Source organism: Aquila chrysaetos, chromosome 1 (genome assembly GCF_900496995.4).
Source record: "Aquila chrysaetos chrysaetos chromosome 1, bAquChr1.4, whole genome shotgun sequence".
Lineage (NCBI taxonomy): Eukaryota > Metazoa > Chordata > Aves > Accipitriformes > Accipitridae > Aquila > Aquila chrysaetos.
The window spans coordinates 50,809,976-50,822,077 of record NC_044004.1 but is presented as its reverse complement, the minus strand read 5'-3'; the positions used below and the strand labels follow the sequence as shown (position 1 = coordinate 50,822,077).

Genomic DNA, 12,102 nt, shown 5'->3' with positions numbered 1-12,102 from the left:
GTAGGACTGTGAGGAAGTACAGCCTGCTGGGGCAGTGTCAGAGGAACATACAGGGTCGCAGAGCCCAGACTGACCTTGCCAATATAGCTGTTGGGAGTGGTTGCTGGTGTGTGCTGTCCTTTGAGCCATGCCCTGAGGAAAGGTGCTGTTGGTATGGGCCAAAATCCTATCTGTAGTGTATGAATGGCTGGGTAGTTTGGACGATCAGGGTTCTGGAGTTCATCTTTCTCCCTGGCTCTGTTTTATTTAACAGTCTAGACATTGCATTAGAATTGGGGATAAAATGTAGCCCACGGGATGGATTATCCCTTGTCTGCCTGCTACCAGGCTTCACCCAACTTTGACCAACGTATCTAGCAATGGCAATGTTCTGAAGGAGGTCACTGGAGCAGATAGAGCTAGGGTCTGAGCAAAATTGAAAATTCACATGTTCCTGACTTGGCCCTACCCAGAAATGCAAAAAATTGCCAGGTCTATAACATCACCTCTGTTTTCTCCAGCCTTGATACGTTCTGGCTGACTGCCTGCCCTTTCAGAGGCCCATAAAAGTCTTGTGAAAGTGCCATGAGAAGTGGGACACCTGGCAGAGGACAGGGCCTGCCTCCCTAGTAGCTCACAGCTGCCATTCGTGTTGTTGTTGCTGTAAAGCTTATTGAGCACAGATACAAGGACAAGCAGAGCCACACCAAATCCCCATTGTAGTCTGTTGCCAAAATACTTTTAGCCCATCTGAGGGTAAAGGAAGAAGGACCCAGTTGTCTCACTGCCTCTAAGTTACTGTGTGAGCAACTGGGAAATGCTTGGCTCTGTGTGGAAAAGCTTCCTGTACTAGAGACGGGAAACCTGACACAGTTTTGGCCTGCCCCTTTGTGGGTTGTTACTTGGTTTCTCACTGTGGTTTTCCTTCCCCTTGAGTCTTCTGCACTAATTTTGTAATAACAGTTAGCGCTGGGTTTCATAACACAGACATACAACATGCAATTAGAAATTGCTTTGTGTGAAATAAAGTAGCTGTGAGTCATATCCAGGCAAGTGAATTATCTGTGATTATTCAGCCAAGAAGGGAGACAGTGGTAAGCAGAGGAATGTGCACACCAAGGGCTACACATCACTATTAGCATTTCCATGCTATTTGGAAGCGTAAGGAGGAAAGCAAAGCCATGTACCATGGCAGGGTTGGGCTTATTGGGATGTCTGTGTATAAACATCCATGTGATCAAGTCCTCATGGGGAGGAACGGGAGATCTTCCTCTGGTCCTAAGACTTGTGCATCCAAAGGATGGGGCAGTAACCTCGCTAGGTGTCTCTCTGTTTCTAAAAAAAGGGGGGGGATACATGGCAGGTACAAGTATCTTTTAGAGTTCTAAAGCTGTGTGAAGCAAATCCTGTATATGGGGACTTAGTCTGAAGAGGAACTAAGGTTTCTTCAAGGGAAGATAGAAAAAAAAAGATTTCCAGTACTGCCCTTGTTTGATGTGTCTAGTGGGTCTGTTCCTTTTCATCCTCTGGGAATGAAAAGTCACATTAGGAAGGGCCCTTGGCTGTGCAGAAACAGCTGGGGAACCTTTGGGGGTGAACAGTTGCCAGGTCTGTGAAACAAGGTGGTTTCTGCAGTGGCCTCTCAGCGCGTTTGTTATTTATTGCCAGATAGGCAACTTGGGGGCTGTGACTGCAGTCAGGGGAGCACGGACTGAAGGACAATTTGCATTTCCTGAGTGCCAGTTAATCAGCCAGCGAGAGAGACAGCAACAGGGTAGGGATAATGTGGGCAGGGAGTGTGCCGGCTGCCTGCTTCGCACAGTTGCACACTTGTCATGGGAAGGGTGATTTTTTTTTTTTTTTTTTTGAAGGCGTACGGTGAAACCAGAGGTCCTTCTGCAAGGAGGGAGTTATGTACAGGGAGGGGGCTGACAGCACTTGCTAAAGAACATCTTCAGAGTCCTCAGTGCGTCGCTTCAACTGCCCAAAGAAGTTTGTTTTCCGTCCGTTGCAGAGAATCAGTTGACCCTTCCTCAGCCAGTCACAAATGCCTCCATCTGTAAAATGACAGTGAGAAATGCTTAATCTTCCAAGATGAATCTAACAGATGCTTCTCCCAGGAAATGAACTAAAGGTTGCAGCTTTGCTTGAGCGATTGTGAGTCAGGTATGAGTCATTTCTCCCTTGAAGGGCATCTGGATGTGCTTTGCTGATAAACACACAAAGAGCACAAAGCCTGGGGTGAAAGGTTATCACAGGAAGGAGAAACTAAAAAAAAAAACAACCCACAAAAAACCGCTGAGGTATACCAGTGTACCCTGAACCCTCTTCTGTGGCCCGTAGGATGCATTAGCTGGGGGTTTTAAAGACATTGTCTCTCAACTTCCACTGCATACTAACTTGTAAAAAGCAGGAGCGTTCTGTTTTAGTGGAATGTGGATATTTCTGTCATATCTACTGTTTCTGTTGCTTCTGATTGCTTCAGGTGCCTTGAGCCCAGGGAACCGTGAGCTGTGGATAAAGTACAACTTCAGCTCGTTTTCCACACTGAAGCAAGGTGGTCTGAGTATAGATTAAAGTCAGAGCCACTGAGTGTGATAGCACAGAGTATTTGAAAACCCAGTAATTGATCTGTGTGAAAAAATAGTCATTTGCAGGGAATAATGTGGTACTGCATGGCTTTCCAAAGTCATCATAAATGAATGAAATCAGTGCAGAAATTGCTGGCAAAAATTACCTGGCCTTGTTCTATGCAGATCAGAAAAAGGGCTCACAGTAATTCTGCTTGGCTTTAAAAAAAAATCACAAAAAGAGGCACTGGACTATAAAGAATTGAGTGTAAAACTTGTTTCCAGGAGTAGACCACAACTGTTTTTAGACGATCCTGTTAGCTTGATGGTAATCCCTGCTCCCATAGGATGTCAGAGGTAGGAAAGCTGGCTGCAGCAGCAACAAATTAGCATTAATTGTGCTTCATCTGATGGAGCTAATCCTAGCCAAGTGCAGCCAGACACTGATTTTCATATATTGCTGTTCTGACCATTTTACTATCAAGCTGTTTCTTAGTGACATGCATTTATTCATGGCAAAGAGCCTACAAAAAGCAGCCTAGCATCCTGCCTTAGGAAGCCAGTGGAGCGTGGTCTGTAGGAAGAGCTTCTATCTTTTACTAGGCTGACAGATAAATCAGGGAGGGGGCAGACATGCTTGCCAGCACACAAGTCCATTCCCAGGTTGGGAATGGAAGCTGCTGCTTCTAAGTAGAGGCAGGTCAGGAGCAATTACTCTGGGTTCAACTTAATTATGCTAATCATTCAAGCAATTAGAGGGATAAGGGTGGCTGACTTGCAGGGATGAAGAAGTAGCTAGCCTTTTTGGGAAAAGAGAGAGGCTAGTAATTAGCTTAGTTTGGGCTGGGAGAAGAAGGGGTGGTGGGGAAGATTGAAATAAAACTCTCTGGTTGTGTCTATGGCTTTAGATGTCAGGGGGGGTTTATGATTCTTAGATTTCAGGCTCATCAAGAGCTTACACTTTGCCATGTGGTAGGATATACTGTGGAGATGATGTTTCTCCTGACTGCTGCTTGCTCCAAGCTGATGCTGACGGATGCATGGAGTATCAGTGTTCCTTGTTTCTATGTATTTGTATTGCAGGAGACCCCCTGCCTGTCCCCAGGCTGAGAGGAGAAGCTCTAGCTCATTCTCTGAGACCAGCCATGCTATGTTGTTTTTTTTTTTTTTTTTTTTTTTTGCATGGGTTTATAAAACAGAGCTCTGTTTTTCACATTTGTCATCATGACAACCAGGGGAATGTCAGGTTTGGACCATCTCATAGCCAAAATGTTGTGCATACCCCTGGCCTGTGCAAACACAATACCTTCTGCCCCAGCTATTCACAAACTGCCTTTCACCCATGGCTTTGTGCCTGGCACAGCCATGGGTTCAAAACTGTCTGGAGAATGGCAGTCAGGCCAGAATGTGACCAAGGTTGGGCTGTTAGCCCTTGTAGCCCCGTGCCATGATAGAGATGAGAGATGCTAGCCCTTTGGCGGTGTCAAATCTGCATAGCCAGAAAGAAGGAATAGCACAGAGAAGAGTCTGTTCTGGCTCAAGCATCTCTTCCAAAAATGTTCTTAACTTGAGTGAGTCTTAACTTGAAGAGCTGAAGCATTTACTGTGTGCCTTGAAAGTAATTTTAACTACGTCAGTTACCTTGACTGGAAAAACTCAAGGCAAGAGAGAGCATATCCTTCTTAGAACAATAGATATCACTGGATAAAGGACACGTTTCGGTCCTTCCTCAGGTCTGAAATAGAAGCAGCAGGCTTGAACGTAAATCCAAGCTGCTCAGTATTGAATTAGGTGTGTACTGGTGAGGTCACTTCTGAAAGAAAAGGTATCTCTCTGATACTTGTGAATAGAGGAGAGAAGAGAGAAGTGGAAGGGGGTGTCTCTGAAGGGAGAGAGATTTCAGTGTGTCCTTCTGATGAAGAGGGCTGTAGTGGCTTTCCCTGCCTGGAAGGGAAAAGCATCTGTAGGCCAGGCCTGCAGGGATGATGAGTTGGCCTGCTCTGTTTTCTCTTCCAAACCTTGCTCTCACAGATCAGCTTTGACAAAACAGCAGCAAGGCAGGCTGGAAAAATTCCTCAGAAATAGAAAAGTCAAGAAGTATTCTACTCAAAAAACAGCTTCCCAAGGCTGGTGACGTACTTCAAGATGGTGAATAATCGACCTCAACAGCGGAAGGGAAAAAAACAACAAAACTATCTGCTCTTCCCTCTGGCAGGCTCCAAGCGCCTTGGGAGACAGCTCTGCTGACTCATTCGGAAAGCAGTTTTCAAAACATGATTCCTTCGCTTGGATCTACACAGCTCCTTTCCCTGGGAATGACAGCCCACCTGCCCCGATCAGCAAAGGCAGGGTGGGAAACCTGCCCTCCTCCTGCTGCACGGCTCTTGCCTGGCTGCCAGCTTGGATCTCTTGGCACAGGCACCCCCCACCCCTTAGTCTACACTTAATTCTCAAAAGCCCAGTTGCAAAAAAAGCTGGGATCTGATTTTTGGAGGTTGCTCCAATGTGATGTTCATCTCCTGTGCTCTACAGTAGCAAGCCATGTAACATAGTAAATAAAGAGATATGAAAATACCAGAAACTTGAAACAGAAGAGATTGCTCGTTCAGTTCTTTCCCATTAAGCATTTGGTTTCCAATATATGAAGAGTGGAACATCATGCAATGTAAATACGATGCCATGCTTTAAACATACAAATTCCATCCCAGGATGGCCCTAAGGTACCTGGCAAGACATGCCAAGGAAGAGTTGGCTCTGTGCCTGTCCCATTGCAGGCTCTGTATACGCAGATGCACTCCCGGCTGCTGTGGGAAGTGGGACGCTGGCAGCATGGCACGTTGGGTGGCCCTTTTTGTGCAAGTGAATTAGGAGTCCTTTACCTAGTTCCTAGCCAGAGGACATCATTGTATCCGTCTTGCGGGTGCTAAGGAGTTTTTTGCTTGGGCACAATTCAGGGAAAGCTACCGGGGCGATCAGAGCAGCAAGGGCTGTGTTGGAGGACATCCTGAACAGGGCCACATTTCCTCCGAGAGCTCACTTTGGTACCAGGACTCTTTCCACAGAGGACTTTTAGTGCTGGCACCATTGCAACCTTCCCCCCAGCCATGGTTGTGGTGGTGGGGAAACACCTGGGTGGGGAAAAGGAGACTTCTATTCACATAGTTCTTGGCAGGACTCACTCTACCCTGAAGCAGAGGTCTGTGCTGGAGAGAGGATCTAATTCCTCAATGTGTTCCCCACAAATTGCCATCACTTTGGCATGGCTGGAGTCAAGCTAGCATCAGCAGCACCCTTCTCTGAGCAACCTCATGGCAGCAGTGAAACCAAGAGGAAACAGGAGAGGTCCCTGTGGGAGCTGCTGGGTGACAACTCGGGTGGAAGGGGGGACATGGCAGCTGTTCCTCGCCTGATCTGTAGTGGCACAAGCAGGCTCTTGGACGTCAGTTCTCAGCGTGAGCGAATGTGCGAAGCATTTTATCCCTTGTCTGCTTCCCAGGAAGTCAATTGTTCTTCCTCCCTTTGCAGGGGGTAAGTAGCACATGCAGTTTCTGCAGGCAAACAAGGGGCTGAGAAGCAAAGAGAACCTGGGCCTGGGCATCTGTTTCGCAGGAGATTGGGTCAGATCTGCAAGGCTGGGACTGGCTCATCTGCCTTCCTGGCTGATGACAGCTGACAGCTGTGGAAGACAGAGGGAGAAGGGGGAGACAGGCTTGATGTGAAAAGAAAGGGAGCTGGGATTGCAAAAACACACTGATGATGGTTTTGCTAGTAGAATTCCAATTCCAAATCTACATGTGATGAATTAAAATCTGAAATGGTGTTTAGCAAACGCCGCTTGCCAGGCCAAATTAGCAGCCTCATTTGTTGCTAGTGGCAGTTCTTTAAAACTCTTAGAAAGGGACTCCTTTTAAAATGTGGCATAAATAGGATGTTTTTTCAACAGTAGCATTTGCTTGCTTGAGCGTTGCAGTAATTTTTGTACCCTTTGGTCTCCCACAGCTGGTATACCAAAAGAAAATGACAGCACAAAACCCAGCCAAGCTCCTTGGAAATGTAAATAGACCGGAACCACTGGTGTCCTCTTAACACAGCATCAATCACTGCTGGGTTCTGGAAGTGGCAGCACGTTTGTTATGGTCCAGGCAACCATCACAGGCAGCAGATGGAGAAGGTTTAAGACCTAGTAGCAGTGTTTTGGAGGTATGCATGATTCTCTGCAGAAAATGGAGCACAGATGGGGTCTGCTTTGACCTGCTCACTCAGTAACTGCAAAATACTTGTGTTTTCAGACCAACTCGGTATTTATCTTGAGGCTCTGTGGCATGGTTTGGAAACCCTGCACGTACTCCCTACTCATGCTGGTCTCTGTTGGCCATTAGCTGAGCTTCCTGTGGATTTACGGTGAAGTAGTAGACAGTAAACCAGGGCAGGTCCTTAGCTTCTGGTGCGGTCTTCTCAAGAAAAATTAACCCATTTACTTTCTCCAAGCAGACTGTGTTTTCAAAAATAGTAGTCTCTGGAGTCAGTTGCTGCAAGTGAACCGTTGCAGCTGGTGCTAAGTGCCATATTCATCAGCCACAAGAACAGAATCAGATCCGTCCATATTGGGGGGATTCCCATGCCACAGAGACTTCTCCTGGAAGACAGGGGGACCTTAGAAAGCATGGGGGGCCCGTGCTGGAATGGTGGTGCTGTGAGATGCTTTGACCTAGGAGATAAGTGCAGATGTGATTTCTTGGGTGTGCCATCTTTGTGGAGAACAAGCAACGGTCACTCTCCAGTGGAGGGACCTACACCTGGCCTGTTTCAGAGGCCTGCCTCTTGAGGAGCTGTCTCTTACAACCTCTTCTTTCTCACTGACTATCAAGGGAGCCCAGGAGAACAAACCAAAGAAGTGTCTGTGTTACAGGTGTCTGAAGTGATGCAAGATAAATCCCACCTGTAGAGACCTTGTCATGTGTCCAAGCCTGGTGAGCTTCCTGTGCCTTCAGCTATAACTATGTAAGAACAAAGTGAGTTGCTCCTTTCATTTCTCCTTGTGTACTCAGAGGCTTCAGCAAGGTCTCTGATGGATCTGTAGCTGAAAGATGTGTTCAACAGAAACTATTAACCCAGTTAACACATTAATTCAGTAGTTCCTTTCAGTAGCATATTACCAGCCTACATAGACCTTGGGGCAGAACATCTTTCCTCCTTCTTGTTGTCCTTTGAGTCCTGATCGTGCTGTCCATATGGACAGCCCTGGTAAGTATTTCCCAGGACACACTGAGATCTGTAATTTGGATTTCTCTTGGCCAGGTCTACATGACAGATACCTGATTGGATTGCTCTGTTGGGTAGATAATACGTGATCCTGATGGACAGAGGAGGCCAGAAGACGACTGTTTTGAAGGTAATGTTGCAGCTGTAGTTATACCAGCAACACTGCTTTCAGAGCTTGTTTTATTTGAGTAGCTCTAGGGATGAATTTTGGGCTGTGCTCAGAAGGATAACACATTGTTATATTATCCTGAGCACCTCATGTAGGAGCATGCCAATTCTTGGATGTCCTTGTGGGATGTTTGTTTCTCAGCCAATTTCTGTTTCAAAGCTTGCTTTTTCCAAGAACACCAGGTGTTTATGCGAGTCACTGCTTTTCAGGTTACTGTCTCTTTCATGCCATGGAGCAGCGAGGGGTATGTGATGCAGCTGCCCAGAGGAACTGCTGAGAATTCGTAGTCACTGAGGCTAGTACATACTAGAGGTGATTAATAGCTGTGCTGGTGGTAATACAACTGAAGGATCAATCCAGCCTGTGTGGAACCACAGCTTAGAGCAGTGAAAGATTTCTTGCCAGTGTAGGAGGGTATTTGCACCACCTCTGTCTTTTAAGATGGTTATCATATGTTGCCTCCAGGGAGGGTGGTTGGAAGTCAGAGCCCAGCTTGGGAGCTGTTATACATCCTTTTCTCCTCCTTTAACTACAGGTGGAGCTGAGGGGCTACTTTCTGACTTAGGGGATAGCTAGACAAGTCTGGCCACCTGAAATGTCATAGATTTCCTTTTCCCCTGAGTATGTCCTCCTGCTTCTCTCCATCTCCTTGAATGAAACCATTGTCTGGGGAGCTGATTCCACTTAAAACAAAACTTTTTTTTCTTTTTCCCTCCCCTCCAGTGATATTACTTCCGTGATCCCACTCCCTGCCTGATCCCATAAACTTCAGGGTTGATGCAATGAAAATGGTGGGCAGGACTAGATGTCTCAGGGCAGCCGCCACCATTGTCAAAAGAAGTCATGAGTTGGGCCAGGCCTTAAATCCAAAAATGTTACGAGATACGACAGGTTGGGATGGATGGAGGGGAAGATGCTGCCTCAACCATTGCCCTGAAAATGAGGAAGGATCATAGTGAAAAAGCAGGGTATACTTGCAGGATCCTCAACTCAGTGCTTAGCCAAGGATAGCAATTGCTCTACACCAGCATATGGCATCACATTAAAAGCGGGCTGTTGTGAGCCCTGTGAGGTTCTGGCATGTCTTATGCAGCTTTACAACCTACCTACCATCAATAGCATGGTCACAATGGGTGAATGCTTCTTCTGCAAGGATTAATAAGCTCTGTCTTAACTAAGAAACAATCTCAGTTAAAATTTAGAGGAGATGAGGGCATTCCCCACTCCATGTTCTGCAAGATGGTCCCCAGGGAGGCATGCCTTCAGTGTCCTTCCTATGGCTCCTGTGTGGGGGAATCTGGCCCCTCTGGCAGGCATCCAGCAATATGGGAGAGGCTGTTTGCTTCCATCTGGCCTACTTTCATGCAAAATCCAGTGACAGTTTAGAAAAACAAGGCATGTCCTTTGTAATAGATAATTTGATTCCATGAGCAGAGCAGAGGAGGGAAGTTACAGCTATGTTCAGGACTCTGTGCCTGCCATTCAGTTAGCAGGACGGAGGGTGACAACACCAACCACCAGGGAAACAAACATGCATTTCACCACCTGAACACTCTGGGAGGGTTGGATGCACCCTCAGGTCAGGGCACTCTAGCCACTGGTTTCTGTCAGTCCGTCTTCTTCCAGGCATCGCAGCTGGCACTGTCATCAGCTTCACGTTAAGGCAGCTGAATCGGAAGAGGTCCCCCATGGCGTCGGGGTGTTTCACAGCCTCCTGGCTGGGGTAGGAGAGGGGCATCCTGACAAAGAGCTGCATGGTATGCAGAAAGCAGTAGTCCTGGGCAAGGCTACCTGATGTCCTTCAGGCATTAACAACCCATGGTAGAGCCTGAGCTGGGTCTGACACAGATGGACCCTCTGTCCCTGTCCTCAATATTTCTATGCCAAGCAAGGTTGGCTGCTGCAGCTTGGTGGCTGCTGACCCACAGGGCAGATGCCCCCCCGAGCTCCTCTCTTGGAGACCAGTACAGTTCTCCCAGGCACAGTGTGGGAGCCAAGCAGGAGACAGAGCTTGGATGTGGATACAATTGGGGGTAAAGGATGTAAAACAATCACTGTTTACTTTCTGCCCAGAGTGGACAATACACCCTCTAACTTGCACCTTCCCACGCAGTGCCACAGTCAGGGCTGTTGTGTTTATTATGATTATTTTCCTCCCAGTTGTTAGAAGACATTATTTCATTGCTGTTATTTTTGATCTGCTAGCTCCGGAGCTTTAGGATGCTACCTGCCGACCCTCTGTTTCAATTCAAATCATACCTTTTTCCTGGTATCATTCGTATCACAGCGACAAGCCTGCTCCTGAAAACAACAATGGTGCATTATGCAGACTTTGACTTCTCAGCTGATGGGAGATAAAATTATAAAGAGGGGTAGGTGAATCATCCGCTCTGAAGCACTGATGAATACACACGAGGCTTTCAGATCGCAGCTCTGTGTGGTACGATGAGTGAGTGGAGAAAGGGGAACAATAAGAGATTCAGACAAATACAGGAAAGCAAAATGACGGTACGTGCTGGTAGGAGGGTGTCTTCTTCCACTCTCACGCTGGACTCTCCTGGCAGAACTGGAGCATTACAATAGTGCTTTCACCCTTTCTTTTTTTATCCTGTCTTGTGGTGGAGTCAGTGAGAAAAGTGGTTTGGTGTGGCATGAAGATGGGGGCCCTTGTCTTACTGGGTGGTCACTGTCACCCAGACCATGCTCACTGCACTGCAGAGTGGGTGAATGCACAGAGAGTCAAGGGTGGTTCAAGAGAGGACTTTGCAAAGGAGTTCCTGAATACATGAAGGCACGTACAGCCTGGGAGAGGGATCAAAATAACAGAGCTTCATATTAATTTTTAAAAAGCCATAAACTTTTCCTTCCTTAAATGTGAAGGAGATAGGGAAGATCCTCTCTTTTTCTCTACCAACTCTTTCCTTTGCTTCTCTCACCTCAAAAAAACAGTGAAATGTGTTTGCTTGGAGATCTTTTCATAAGTCTGAAAAACTGAGAGGGTGGAAAGCTCTCTTGTTCTTTATTTTGCTTCACTTGGAAGACCTGGAAAAGACAAAAGAAAGTACTGCTTTGAATGTTCGGTTTTGTTCTGTTACTGTCCTTCAAGATACGTCCTTCAAGCTTGTGAGCAAGCTTTTTGAATTTTTATGGAGGAAACAGAGCATTCAGAAAACAAACCTACACTTTTCTGAGTGCCAGATAATATCTCTGAGGCAAGAATCCCGGATAATATCAGGAACTTCTTTAGCACTAAACCAGCGTCAAATCTGCCCAATTAAGTGAGAAGTCCAGGAGGTGAACTGAACATGGTGTCTCCATGTGTTGTCAGAGATAAGACACCACATGCCAGAAGGCTCCTTCAGTTGATAGGGTCAGGTACAATAAAAAATGGACATTGAAAAATAGCTATGGCAAATACAGTTTGCATACTCTTTAATAGGTTGGGTGGTGAACCACTGGCATGGGAAGAGAGGGAGACATCTTTCTGGTCTAAATGAGCGTACCTAATCTTCCCAAAATTTTTATTACAGAGTATGAAGTTGGTTATTTTTAGGGAGAGAAGGAACAACCATGGACTTTGTGCTGACATCAGACTATACTGTATCGTGGTTGAAGCACTTGCTGTGGAAGAAACGCCTGCAAGCCAATGTGGAAACTAACTGCTCATTCATACGTATATAAATAAAACATTGTGAAGGAATTGGACGCACTAGAAGTTTTTCTGTCATTTGCAGCAATGTAAAGACAACAGATATGAGCGGTCTTCCTCCAGATGTAACAGATGTATAAAAAGGTGTGAAGGTTTTCCCCTCTCCATTGAAATCAGCCCCGGGGCAACGGATGTAGTTTCCTTTGGAGTGGTTGTGCTCTGCCCGTGCTGTACATACAGCCATATTTCTGCTGGGTCACAGAGGCTCACAGTACCCTTTTCTGTAGCACTGGCTCTCCACAGTAATTTAATAACTCACATTTATTGCAAAACTGTTATTCATATACCATTAGATTTTGGGGTGTGGATGTGCAGCAGCAAGCAATGTACATTGTCATGGTTCACAAAGCTCTTGTGACACTTGACAACTGAGAGGAAATTGCATTTTTCTCTGCTGTAAAACAGCTACAGAG

At 46.4% G+C, this 12,102-nt stretch overlaps 1 long non-coding RNA gene across 1 annotated transcript in view; it reads left to right on the top strand.

Moving 5' to 3' along the window:
• LOC115345209 overlaps positions 1-9,458 on the top strand; it is a 35,252-nt gene extending 25,794 nt beyond the window's left edge. The window contains exons 2-3 of the long non-coding RNA XR_003924753.1: positions 1,994-2,145; positions 6,549-9,458. This is a non-coding gene — a long non-coding RNA (uncharacterized LOC115345209). The remainder of the gene's footprint in view (positions 1-1,993; positions 2,146-6,548) is intronic.
• The last annotated feature ends 2,644 nt before the right edge of the window (positions 9,459-12,102 follow it).